This window comes from Triturus cristatus, chromosome 4_1, assembly GCF_964204655.1.
Source record: "Triturus cristatus chromosome 4_1, aTriCri1.1, whole genome shotgun sequence".
Taxonomy (NCBI): domain Eukaryota; kingdom Metazoa; phylum Chordata; class Amphibia; order Caudata; family Salamandridae; genus Triturus; species Triturus cristatus.
The window spans coordinates 1,261,115,975-1,261,130,422 of NC_140585.1; the positions used below are offsets into that span (position 1 = coordinate 1,261,115,975).

The 14,448-nt window shown below is 47.1% G+C and overlaps 1 protein-coding gene across 5 annotated transcripts in view; it reads left to right on the top strand.

The window, feature by feature from the left end:
• The window catches only part of COPZ1 (coat protein complex I subunit zeta 1), a 906,679-nt gene that overhangs the window by 683,984 nt on the left and 208,247 nt on the right, over nt 1-14,448 (top strand). The window lies entirely within an intron of this gene.

Genomic DNA, 14,448 nt, shown 5'->3' on the forward strand with positions numbered 1-14,448 from the left:
CCCATAGCTAAACTCAATGTGAGCAATATAGAAGGTCAAGAAACTTCGATTGAAGTCAGGGTTCTCTGTAATCTCCCAGAAGATGTGATCTTATGTACAGATAATCCCCAGTTCCTCACCCAACTCCGAGAAACCTTACAGGAGAGACAGGCATGGCTGCAAGAAGCCTTTTTTTCATAGGTGAATTTAGATAAGCCACTTTCCACTAAGATTGCTGGATCCAAGAAATAGAGATGAGAATAAAAACAAAGACAACCATCCTAAAATGCCTTAGTAGTACAGGAACCCTGGGCCTGAGCTGCACAGCTAAATGATCCATCCATTCAAAATGCCTGGCAAAAGGCTAGACAAGAAGAGGGAAAACTAATCCAGATATATCCGTTGTTTAAGATAAAAAACTGGTTGTTATACTGAATAGGAAAAAAGATGAGTCTCCCCAGCTATTAGAGCTTAATAGTGTCTGAAATCAGACATTATTCTTCGCCCACTCCCATCTCCTGGTTGGACGTTTTGGGGCAGAGAAGACAACACCAGCCATATTAACTTAATTGTATTGGCCAGGGATCCTAGCTCAGCTCAAGAAGTATTGTCAGGAACGTGAGGTACATCAATGAAAAAATCCCTATCAACCTCCTACGATTCCCCTCCAACAAATGCCTATCACTGGGAAACCTTTGAAAGAGTAGGGTTAGATTTAGTAGGACCCCTAACTCTTTCTAGTAAGGGACATAAGTATGTACTTGTTCTGGTTGACTATGCCACTCCTTACCCTGAAGCTGCGCCCCTCTGTGAAACCACCACTAAGATGATAAAACTGACTTCTAAAAAAATGCTGACAGGAGAAGGGAACAATTGGAACCTTCTTCCCTTAGTACTATTTGTAATAAGGAGTCAGACTCAAAGTAGTTTGGGATGGTCCCCAATCAAATTACTTTTTAGGCTTAAACCACATACTTTACTAGAAATCAATAGAGAGGCATGGGAGAGAGACACCCCAGAAGAAAGGAATCTATTGGATTATACAGTCAAATTAAAGGCACAATTGGGATAATTTATGGAAATTGTCACAATAATTTGAAAAAAGCCCAGAAAAGACAAAGACAGTTCTAAAATAAACGCTAAAGATGGAGAGAATTACAAGTCGGAGAATGGGTGCTGGTATTGTTATCCAGCTCGGATAACATGATGAGATCTGAGTGGCAGAGCCTCTATAAAATCATAGAAAAGGTTGGGTAAGTTACATATTTGCAACAGATGGTGGGGGGGGGCACAGAAACAAATATATCATATAAATTTGCTTATAAAGTGGCTAGGACCTATCTCAGCAGCTGATCAAACCATTCTTCTTATGAAGCCTACTAAGAGCACCCTTGTAAAGGTTATTGTGAGTGATGCTATAATGACCCACCAAAATGAAGAACTCTTTCACTGCTTGTTACCCCTTTTTACAAGTATTCTCAGAACTTCCAGGGAAAACCTATTTAGCCCGTCATGCTAAAGAATGGACCGCTGGAAAGCAGCATCCCAACCGAATTTCTGAAGCCAGAAGAAAAACTATACAAGAAGAGATAGAGCAGATGTTAAATTTAGGGGTAATTGTAACTAAAAACTAGGGAATGGTGTTCTCTCATTTTGCTGATGTCAAAACCAGACGGAACCGTCTGGTTCTGTATTGACTCTGAGAATAAAACTTTAAAATTCAACAACTATCCCATACCCCAAATAGATGAACAATGGGAGGAGGCCCGTTACATTTCCACTATAGATCTCACAAAACAGTATTGGCAGGTACCACTGAGACCAGAAGACAAGAATAAAACAGCCTTCTCAATACCTTATGGGCTGCTTCAATTAACTGTCTTTCCTTTTGGATAGACAGGACTCCAACCACTTTTCAACGCCTAATGAACCACCTTCTAAAATGCCATCAACACTACGCTTCAGCAAACATGAATGATATTGTAATATTCAATACCAACTAGGAAAACTATCTAAAATATTTACAGGCACTTATAACATAATTACAAACAACATGGCTCCATATTAATTCAAAAAAATCCAGATTAGTATAACACAAATTCAGATATTTGGGTATGTGCTTGGAGAAAGACTGATCAAACTACAAGAGTAAGAGGTAAAGGCCATTACCGAGATCCCATTCCAGTATATATAAGATGGATGAGATCTTTCATAGGTCTTCTGGGTTATTACAGGGGATTTATTGCACATTACGATAAAATAGCTGCTCTTTTAACAGACCTAAAGAAAAACTCAAACCATACATTTAAATATCTTTCGCGGGAGGCCCTTGATGTCTTCAATCAGTTGAAAACGATGATCGCCTCCAAGCCAGTACTACAATAACCTGATTCCACAAAATCTTTTTTTATTCTAAACAGATCCCTCCAAAATTGGCATCCGGCTGTCCTATCTCAGGAAACCGAAGCAGGTGAGAAGAAGCCTATTCTATTTATCGACCGTAAATTATTCCCCCGAAAAATATCCGATCCTAGATTTAACAAGCATTGGCATAGCCAATAGGTCTCGCTTTTGGGACCTTATAAGTATTCAGTTATGCAGCACAATATCCTTGGTGCAACAACACCAACTGTTGCATGGGTAAACACTTATAAGCTCCCTAAGGCGAGACCTATTGGCTATGCCAATGCTTGTTTTTCCAAAATCTCCCACTCTGTGAACTGGAGAGGGGGAGAGGGGTCTGAGTGAGCAGGGTAATTTTGGACTGGGGGTGGGGGGTAGTATGCAAGATGAAGTGGATTCTTGAGGGGAGAGGTCTTGTGAGTTGAGGGTTCTGCATACTTGCCTGGCGCTACGTAGGGCATTCTGACCCGAAGAGGCACCCAGCTGCGGTTTCTGAGCGCTAGATTGAGAGGTTTTGTGAACTGTGAATTCTTCAAGCAGGAGTCTTTGTGATTGGAAAATTATGCAGTTTCTGTTATATAGAGCGATGGAGTCCGGGGGGGGGGGGGCGGGCCTTTTTACCCAAGGTGCTAAAGGGGCCCCAGGGAACCAGTCAGATGGTGATGACTTGAAGAGACTGTTCAGGCTTAAAACTACAGTTTGGGAATAACACGTCAGCACTGAACAGAAGAAGGAGGGATAGGCGCACAAGAGGGGGAGGGACAAACTAATGGGATAACAGGAGAGGGCGAGGGAGTTGTGGGAGGAAATACATGCCCACCTGTTTTTTAAGTTTGGCGATACGTGTCTGAAATACGTGCCAATTAAGTGCTCTGCATTATTATAGCATACACAGCAGTGGGAGGGTAAGGAAAGAGTGTAGGTGGCGAAGAGGACGGTAGGGGGCAGTGAAGGGGCTGAGAGACGGGCAGAAAAGGAATAGAGTGTGGGCAAGAATAGGAGGAGAGAGGGCATTCAGGAGGCAGAAAGAGGGCGGAAGAGGAGAGGTGGGAAGAATGGGGCGGAACGAGGTTAAGTGCAGCGTTCGAAGTGCATTATAATCACAAGCGCGGCTAAAGTGTCTTTTTTAATGCAGAACAACATGCTGTATGGTGCTCTGTCAAACACCTTAGCACCACCTGGTGTATTTCATGCAGTATGGCCCCAGAAATGTTCTGCCAAATGCAATGGATCTCCGTCACATAAACAAAGGCAATAAAAACAAGCATTTAAGGGTGCCCGTGAGTGCTACGCTTGAGCGATGCACATAATGAGGAAGAGATAGGAAGCTAGATGGCGGCTGTGCGCGTAACCGCGCGCTTAACCGCAAGCTTTAGGCCACAAGTAAAAGCGTGTGGTCGGATTTTGAAAGCCCACTTACTAAATATCTTGCCAGACCAGCGCATGCGCTAGCTCAGGCGAGACCTAAAAAGGTTGAACATTAAATTGGCAGTAGAGAAATTATGGTATTATTTAGAAGTCTGTCCATTCATTCTCCCTACTGACAACGCCCTCTCTAACTTGGTTGAGCTGAAACAAAGAAACTAATCCTAGAGCACGTCACTGGTCCCTATCCCTCGATACCTTCCAATTTGAGGTTCGCCATCACCAGGGAGAACACCAGGGTAATGAGGATTTCCTTTTGAGTACACCCTTTTACCCTATCTGGAAAATCTTAGTGAGGGGATGTGTGACAAAAGGGAGTTGACAGAACAGGAGAATGAGATATAAGGGTACTTACCTGATATCTCACGTTGGTTTGAGTTGGTCCCTAACCCTACAATATAGGGGAAAAAATCATTAAAATAGAGAAAGGACACAGGCGTAAGGCGATAGTAAAGACAGAAACAAAGAAAGGGCACTATGCTTCACAGGAGAGCAAAAAGAGCCGGGAAAGTGGGGAAGGACCAGAAGAGGAGGAGACCTAGGCAGAGTTCGGGGACAAAAAGGAGACAGAAGAGTGGTGGAATTCGCAAGAGGAAGAGAGGATGCCGAAAACCTGCATGGGAGGCAAGATGGCGGCGGATGTAGAAAGAAGGATGGGTGTACGCTGGAGGGTCTCCTAAGAGCAGAAACCGCCAGAGTAGCCCTCGGTTCCACCACGCTCCTAGAGTAGCGTGACTAGCACAGGTGCATGCTAAAGTACTGGGGTGGAGGGCGATGGCTGGGGAAAAATCAAGTGGAAAATAAACTAGGATCCAAGACAAATTGTGAAATAGAATTCAGGCATAACTTTTGCCTACAGATATCACAGAGACAGAGAAGGGTATCACACTTTAGAGAAGGATAAGAGGGGTAATTCAGGAGAAGATAAAGAGAAAGGGAGAAAATGTCGGCAAAAGACACTCACTTTTGACCTTAGTCATCCTAGCTCTGGTAATCTCCTGTGCTGATTATGCCAATTTACTGTATGTAGGTATCCCAGCATATCAATTACATCGCTTACAGCTGGTGCAGAAACAAGCGGCCAGGTTGATTTTTCATCAGCCCAAATGGCATCACGTCAGACCGCTAATGAAAAGCCTACATTGGCTTCCTGTGGCCGAACGCTGTGCCTTCAAGTTGAGATGTACCATCTTCAAAGCCCCCTCTGGTAATAGTCAATCAATCAATCAATCAGGGAATTGTAAGCGTGAGGGTCTCAAGGCACTGAGGGGGGTGGGGTCCGCAGATCTGTTTAGCCGAAGAGCCAGGTCTTGAGGGTCTTCCTGAAGGTGTTCAAGGAGGGAGTGCATCTGATGTCTGCCGGAAGCACGTTCCAGGTCTTAGCTGCAATGTGCGAGAAGGATCTTCCGCCTGCTCTGGCTCTGTGGATGCGCAGGGTTTCGGCCAGTGCGAGGATGGAAGATCGGAGGTTTATTTTGAGTACGTGGAAGTTGATTCTGTCGTTGAGGTATTTGGGTCCGTTGTTGTGTAGGCATTTGTAGGCGTGAGTGAGGATTTTGAAAGTTACTCTTTTCTCCACGGGGAGCCAGTGGAGACTTCGTAGGTGTTGGCTGATGTGTTTGTGTCGGGGATGCCGAGGACGAGTCTGGCGGCGGTGTTCTGTACTGTCTGGAGTTTAAGGAGTAGGGACTTGTTGATGCCGGCGTAGTGTGTTTCCATAGTCCAGTCTGCTGGTGATGAGTGCAAGGGTGAATGTCTTCCTTGACTCAGGGGGGGTCCACTTAAAGCTCTTGTGGAGCATGCGGAGGGTGTTGAAGCTGCTGGAGGTGATGGCGTTGACCTGTCGGTTCATGGTGAGTGATGAGTCGAGTACGATGCCGAGGTTCTTGGCGTGGTCTGAAGGGGTAGGTGGGCTTCCGAGGACGGTCGGCCACCAGGTGCTGTCCCATGCAGAAGGGGTGGTACCGAGGACGAGGACTTCTACCTTCTCAGCAATGAGCTTCAGGCAGCTGTTGGTCATCCAGACTGCGACGTCTTGCATTCCTTTCTGGAAGTTGAGTTTGGCAGTGGTGGGGTGTTTGGTGAGGAAGAGGATGAGCTGGGTGTCGTCGGCGTAGGATACGATGTTGAGGCTGTGTTGTCGGAGATGGCTACGAGGGGGGCCATGTAGATGTTGAAGAAGGTGGGGCTCAGGGATGAACCCTGTGGGACTCCGCAGATGATTTTCGTGGGGTCGGAGAGGAAGGGTGGGAGTCTGATCCTTTGGCCTCTTCCGGTGAGGCATGATCGATCCAGTCTAGGGCTGTTCCTTGTATGCCTGTGTCGTGTAGTCTGGCGACTAGTGTCCAGTGGGAGACGGTGTCGAAGGCCGCTGATAGGTCGAGTAGGATGAGGGCTGCGGAGTGGCCTTGGTCCAGGAGGGTGCGGATGTCTGTGGCGGCGAGTAGGGCGGTCTCTGTGCTGTGGTTGCTTCGGAATGCGGATTGGGACGGATCAAGGATGGCGTTCTCTTCAATGAATCGTGTCATTTTCCTGTTGACTGTTTTCTCTGCAACTTTGGCTGCGAAGGGGAGGAGCGAGATGGGCCGATAGTTCTTGAGGTCGGTCAGGTCAGCTGTGGACTTCTTGAGCAGGGGTCTGACTTCTGCACGCTTCCAGTCATCTGGGAAGGTGCCTGTTTTGAAGGTGGTGTTGATGGTGCGTTGTAGTTCGAGTACGATGGCAGCTGTGGCTCTGTGGTATATGTGAGGGGGCAGGGGTCAGTGGGGGCCCCTGAGTGGATGTTTTTCATGGTCGAGGCGGAGTCTTCAGCTGTGATCGGTGTCCAGTTGGAGATGGTGGGCTGGCTGTGTTTATGGGGGGCTGGAGGCCATCTGTGGCACCTGGTGGATGGTCGATGAAGTTGTCATAGAGGTTTTTGATCCTGAGGTGGAAATAGGTAACAAGCTTGTCGCAGAGGTCTTGGGATGCGGTGATGTCTGTGGTTTCACTGCGTGGGTTGGTGAATTCTTGAATGACACTGAAAAGTTCCTTGGAATTGGTGGAGTTGGCTAGGATTTTGTTGTGGATGAAGTTCATCTTGGTGGCTCTGATCTGGTTGTGGTAGTCCTTGTAGGTGGTGTGGTTTTCGGTTGTCTTGGTGTTTCTCCAGTTCTTCTCCAAGTGTCTGCAGGTGCCTCTGACTTCTTGGAGAGCGGTGGTGAACCAGGCGGCTTTCCTGGGGCATTGTCTGTTGGGGTTGCATAGCGGCGAGCTTGTCTGCACAGTTGGAGATCAAGGTGTGGAGTTCTCTGGCTGCGTCGTTTGCGTCGGGTGCCCAGGTGTGGTTGTCTCGGGTGGAGTTAAGTTGCTCGTTGGTAACCTTTCTCCAGTTCCTTCGTGGTGGGCGTGGGGCTGGTTTGGGTGCCTTGGGTTTGTTGATGGCGAAGTGTACGCAGTGGTGGTCAGTCCATGGTGGCTGCCTTGTGTGGCTGAATTGGACGCTGTTTCCTGCTGCGAAGATGGGGTCGAGGGTGTGTCCTGCTCGGTGGGTCGGTGTGTTGACGAGTTGTTTAAGTCCGATGCTGGTGAGGTTGTCTTGAAGGATAGTGGAGTTGGGGTCGCTGGGGTTGTCGAGGTGGAAGTTCAGGTCTCCAATGAGTATGTATTTTGTTGAGGCGATGGCGTGGGGTGCGATGAAGTCAGTGATGGTGGTGGCCAAGGGTGTTCGGGGGCCGGAGGTCTGTAGACGAGGGATCCTCGGAGTGTGGCTTTGGGGGTGGTCTGGATCTGAAAGTGTAGGTGTTCGGCAGAGGGGAAGGTTTCACTGGAGGTGGTGAGGGGGAGTGTTTTCTTGATGGCGATGGCGAGGCCCCCTCCTGGGTGGTTGGGGCGGTCTTTCCTCTGGATCTTTGTCAGAACCGTCAGTAGCATAAAACCAAGAAAGCCACTGACCTCAAAGGTCGGCCAGCAGAGACGATGGCGTGAAGAGAACCCCCTTCCTCCCCTGGGAACAACCCCACACAGAGGAACACAAACACCACTGCGCAAGGGAGCACCCCGGGAAAAAGGGGAATTGGAGAAAACAAACACTGCGGTATTGGTATAGCGTCCTGACTGCGCCTGGTAGGAAGAGCCGTCCAGCGTTTAGTCAAAATCATTCATGGGAAACTGCAGAGGAAAGAAACAACAAAAAAACAAACGTGAAGTGGAGGGATGGCAATAATACCAGTCAAACAACATACCCCTTTACTGAATACCGAAGGACCCCTTACTCACTCATGTAGACCGTAATGGCTCCGGAGTACTAAGAACCAAGGACCAAGAGTACTGTGCAGGGTGCATACAGTATATGGAAGAGGGTCCTTCTGTCCCATAAATCTCTGGGAACAAATGAGAGGCTTGTTAAGTTACAGCACCTTCGTGTTAGTGTTAGGAGAGATAGGCAGACACGTGAGAAGAAACACTGCAATGTTTCCATTTGCACTTTTCCCAGTAGTCTTGATCGCTGTTCAATATACAGCGAACTCGGAACCACAAGAAACCATAAAGAAAACAGCCCCCTGAGTCCGGGAGACTGCTATTCAAAAACAAAATCGGAAATACGGGAGGTGCGCTGTCCACGCCATACCCCCTCGGGAAGCCTAAATACCTGAAAGGGCGTCCTTCTTTTATAACCGCACTTCTTTTGGTGGTTCCCTGTTCCCCCTTGGACTCAACACGCACACATTACAAGGGGAGGAGGGAGTTGAAGAACCAAGATTCCTTCCCTGGCTCAGGATCGTGACAATCTTGTATCCGTCTGGGATGGCAGTGCTGATGTCGGGGGCAGAGGATGCATTGGTCCAGGTCTCTGTGAAGAAGGCGTGTCGGGCGAGAGAGAGTCGAGTAGGTTCCAGATTTCCACGGCATGTTTGGGTACAGAGCGTACGATGAGGAGGATGTATTTTAGGGTGTCGCCGGTGCTGGCATCGCCGGTGTTGGAGGCCGGGGTGGCAGTGAGGGTCTGGTGGCAGTGGAGGCAAGAGAACTGGCTGTGGGTCATGTTCGGTGAGGCCTGTTGGCATTCTCTAAGTCTTCCAGGGTTGAGTGCGAGGGTGGTGGTGTCGTAGCGATGGGTAGTGGAAGGTCCAGGGTTCCTGGCGCTAGCTGTGGTCGGGTCGCAGACGGGAACAGATGGGCTTGCTTTTGATGCACCTATGGTGCGCCAGTGGCGTGTCCGCTGCGCGCGGCCACCATTAAGTAGGGGATGTGGGAGGGAGGAGAGGAGGCTGGGAGGCGGGAGTGAGGTAATTCCAGGGGGGAATTCCAGGGGCGAATTCCCGGGGGGGGAATTCCGGGGGGAAGGGGCCGCAGGGGCAGCAGCAGCGGCGAAAGGCGAAAGGAACAGGCAGGCACAGGAAAATAAAAACAGCATTTATTTTTTCTAGGATCCAGCGTTATACTTCTTCTCGGGAACTGCGGTCTTCCCATTTGAATCTGCTGGCTACTCCATCATGCAAACGCAAGAAATGTGGGGGACTAAGATTCGCGGTCTTGGCCCCGCAATTTTGGAACTCGCTTCCTGTGGAGTTGAGGTCTGTGACCTCTAATGTACAGTTTAGCAAACAGCTTAAGACCTGGCTGTTCTTCCAGGTGTATGACTAAGTTAATTCTCTCACTGTTGCAGCCTCCCCTCTGACTCCAGCGCCATGAAACCGTTTGGTGTATGTGGGCTCAATAAGTGTCATAAAAAAAAAAACTGTAGCCAGGGAGCGCCAGTCTCAAAAGTCCGCCCCTGCAAGCTTGTAAGTGGCACGGCCGGGGAGGGCCACAGATGGTGCAGATTGGCTCCTGTGGGTATCCTCTACTTCACGACTCTGTGAGCCAGTCCACCAGTGCTGCTCCAGATCACATAGGATCCCTGGCCTGCTTACGGCAAACAGGAGCTAGCTGCATGGTGGCACGCCAGGCAAAGGACAAGAGGTGCCTTCTCTTAAATGCAGGGGCTGCGCTATCCAGCAGGGCCAGGTGACATCTCAGTAGGGGGGATAGGGTTGGGGGGCCTGGTCAATCTCACCAAGAGAGGGCCTTGGTGTGGTGCATTGAGGCTACTCTGACCGAGTCTTGTCTGCTGCTCAAACCCCCTGGTGTCGCTATTACACACATGGTGCAGATGGAGCTCTGCAATCACTCAGCATTTAATTCAGTGGCCCGCCAAGGACAGGGGCCAGGAATCGATCTGGGTTGTCCGCTGTCAATCCACCCCCACAGGAGCACCTCTAATAATTGAGTTTTACAGGTTGGTAAAGGATATGGTGGCCATGGTCGGAGAGCTGCGAAGACACATCCACCAAATTGTCCGCTTGGCTCTGCCATCGTAATTTTCTTTCTTGACAGACAAGCAATGAGTTGGACATACACTTATTGCACTGCCATGTGATTGTTGAGGTCTGAGCTTGAGCATCTCCACAACACCTCCCTGAGGAGTCTATGGGATCTCGTAGGCACTACATTCAAGGGGCGAATGGTTGAACATTTTGGCAAGTGAAGGGATGTCTAGGGTTAATTAGGCCCTGTGAACATCTTGACCACCTTTTTAATCTTATCCAGGGTGCCATTAATAAAATTAATTTGTTATACCCTTGATATAATTGTAGTTATGTACATCCCTGCTTTTTCCCAATGCGACTTTATCAAGAACTCCCTCAAATGAGAGGATGAGCCTGTCCTGGTACTGCCCCCTACCCAGAATATATAAAGGTTACCAATGATGAAGCATGCCCCAATTGTGTAGGTGAGGTTTCCATGTCAAAAATCTGTGGTAGTTCCTGTACAACAGCAAGGTACGGAACAAGCAGATCTCCACACCTCTGTTGTTATTAGGTTCACCATGCTCATGCATGAATGGGTGAGGCAGAGTGCCACACTGCATTATGCTAACAACAGCAGAGTAAGTTTAACACATCTCATTTATAGAACAAAATGAATTCATTTATTGACAACAATAAATGAAGATTACCCCCAGCACCGCATAAATACATAAATAGTGCACTCAAGTATAGCTGCCTGTTGAAGATAAAATCCCTCTCTGTGGGAATTAAGATGTTCAGCAACTCGCTGTGGAACATTTGTATCAATGGGGTTAACACAACACCAGCAACTAATGTAAATAAGGGTGCAGTCAGTCACAGGGGCTGCAGTGTCAACGAGATCAATCATGCAACGGGCTTCTCATCTGAACCTACCCTGCTGATGACATCACAGTAGAATAGTCACGTGGCAGCAGTGTGGCTTCCACGCAACATAGTGGGAAGTAAGTCTCAACTGAAGCTATGCCCGAAAGCTGAGGACGACATTCACATGTAGCGTAAATGGTAGTGAAGGGCCAGAAAAGGTAGGCAGGCCACTGCACCACATTGAGTCCAAAGCAGGGCACACTGCAAACTATCAATGAGATACAGGAATCTACCAAGGTACCAACCAGGAAGCGAAGAATCTAGCAAAACCCGTTTGTGTTGGGGAGCAGGAAAACCCACGATCAACAACATAATTCTCTTTTTTTCCACTACCATGTGTGAGTAGCTCATCAACTTTATGTATTTTATTTGTATTCTAGAACTTGTAGTCCTGATTTTGTAATCAATTAAATCAGATTACCAATCTCTGTGTCCAAAGAGAAGAACCTGGAGTGGATAAGCTAGTCACACATGGAGCTGACAAAGTTGAGCGGTATGCTGTCATGATTCGCTCCCTGCATTCTTGTGCCCACCACCAGAGGGGTGCATAGTGTAACTTTACTGTGTTCTAATAAGCTTCCAGATATTCCCCTGCATGCATATTTTGACTTCCATCCATTTGGTCACTATTTGGAAATTGACATCCATTCCAAATCCATCTCAGGTTTTGTGAAAGCCAGCTTGCTCATGCTTGAAGCCAGCCTGCTAATGTTTGACACTCTGTTACCTAGAGTTCCCTGCTCACTGCTTCGTCTCCACCCCTGCAGGCCCAGGATGGTTGGAGGAATTCAGCTCACATGTGGCTGGCTGCTACTAGCCTGCTCACACCTGATGCATGTGATTACTGCAAGCTCTTTTAAGCCCCAGGTTCCTTCAGGCCAAGGTTGGTCATTATAGCTGTGTATCCTGTTTCCTGAGCTTTAGTTATTCCTTGTTCCTGAGCTGCTGCTGTTTTCCTTGTTCCTGAATTAGCACTGCCTGAAGTGCTATTTTACGCCTGAGCATTCCTTGTTCCTGAGCTGCAGCAGTTTCCCTTGGTCCTGAACTAGCACTGCCTGCAGTGTTACCATGACTTTTGAGCTTTTGTTAAATTATTGTTCTTGCTCCAGCATAGCCTTTAGTGCTACTTTGTTTTCTTGACTCCTGATCCAGCCTCCCCTTCTGTATAACCTATTCCAGTCCCTGTCTTTCTTCACATTTCCTTAGTTCCAGTTCCTAGTTTGCTGTCTCTCTGTTCTGCTGTCTTGCTTCTATTACCTTGTACTATTGTTACTTGCTTTCTGCCAAGTGTGCCCTGTGATTTCCTTCCTTTCCTGTTAAGCACTCCTTCTTGCTAGCTCCTTAGCTACTGTGCTTGTGTTTAGTTCAACACCCTTGCTGTTACTGCTCCACAGACCCTGACTTTGCATGCATATCCCATATGTGGGTATTTGCAGTCAATATCTGTAACAGTAATTGAGGGTGAGAAACTTACTTATCTTCAGTCTTAACGTGTGGAGCTCACGAGTGCTTTACCCCACATTCCCTGTATTGCACATCTGTCCTGGGTGTAGTGATTCTGAATGATGAACCTCCTCATGAGTGCCTGCCCTTTCTGAGTCTTAGTCATCTTGTTCCTTCGTGCAGGCTTCCTCTTTGGACCACTTTTCTCCTCTGACTTGCAGTGTGATCCCGGGAGTGCTGTACTCCTTTTTCTGCTTAATTTTCTACCCAGTCACCAGTCTTTGCCCAAGTCCCTGACTGTGTCGCAGACAGTCCCGGACAGTCCCTGACATATGCAACAGCTGATTGCTCAGACTGGAACTAGTAGTGTAGCTGAGGGCACAACACTTATCACGAATGATGACAACCACTACAACCGGTGAGTGTAAACTGTATTTTAATGGCTGACTTAGTAATTGTCTAAAGCAACTGCCCCTTTAGAAATCCAGGACTCATGAAATGAAGTTAAAGAGACACAGAGTCACAAATTGGAAGATCACAGACAGTGCTGGAATTTGAAAAAATATACTCCAAGAACCCATGAATTGGAGTCAAGTTGTGACAGAGGGAAGGGTGTGAAGTCACTAGGGCGGAGTATGAATAGCAGAGTCTGATAGTCATGCATTTATTTAAAAAGAAAAAAAAAAGGTTTCAAAGATATTGGCAATAAGGACTAATGTGACAGTAAATATATTCTAGCTTACCTAATTGGCCACAAAGATGCTGCATTTTAACATGTAACTCGGCTGAGACACCTGCTGCAGAGATCTTTGTGTGCTATCGAAGAATTATATGAAAAGAAATAGGTGCCATTTAAATCTTTATTTGTGTAATTAATCATTTACAAAGATAGAGCTGGCATTCTTACAGTGCATGCACATTTCTTAAATGTGGGAGGGGAGGGTGGTTTGAACATTGTGAAAAACCTGCCCCCATGTCATAGTTTCACTAAAGTACTTGTGAAGTGATAAGCTGTGTGCATTTGATTCGTCCATTGCATCAGTGTCTGGATGTTTGGTTCGAGATGGCTCCTAGCCTGGATGATACTTAAACAAAAGAAGGGCTGATGGCCCATTAGGTTAGGCCTTTGTTTTGGATCCACCTGGAACTGAAAAGAAGAAAGCCCTCTCACCACCTGCAGGTTGCTGCTTTGAATGAACAGAACGCTGACAACATGCAGGTGCCACTGAAATATAACGGTGTTGAAAAATTACACCAGGAAAAATTCTGTATATTTCCCTGGTTCGGTCGAATCCCAGATTCAGCTCAGAAATAGCTGTTAAAACCACAATCCAGCAGGATTCTCTCACCTTCCAGCACTGCTCAAAGACCACATAAGCCAACACATTCAGTTCAGGCAGTAGAAGCCAACAATGGATTAATGTTATTATTCTACCACATAAAATTGCCTCTACTTCGGTGCAAGTCAATGGAGGAAATAAATGTACTTTTTTCATTAGGTCCCTTTTTCCTGTTTGCAAATGTTCGCAGGGGTGACAGTAACATGTACCTAGAATATTATGCACAACAACACTTAAAACAATACATATTGCATACACATTTCTCACAGCAAATAATGGGAATTTTGCACCAGTAAACAACTCTTTCTTTGTAAGTTCAAAAATGTCCTTCAGTAAATCATGTCAATGAACAAGCAACACAACCGATGTGGTAGATAGTTCCATAATACAAAGATCGAAAAGGAGGCGAGAATGCAGAAACCACTCCAGGGCGAAAATGCAAACTCTGGAAACTGGAAGCACAGACATTCAGCCCAGGCACTTCTAGCTAAGCTTCTGCTCAAACAGCTGAATCAGAATAAAAAGGGGGTGTCCCCCTGCTATATATCACAAAGTAAACTCATGGGGCGAGAACAAGAACAAACATAGCAACTTCATATATTGCAATAGAACTTGTGTGAGTGGGATAATCTTCGCCTCTCTGTGTTTAATAGAACTGAAAA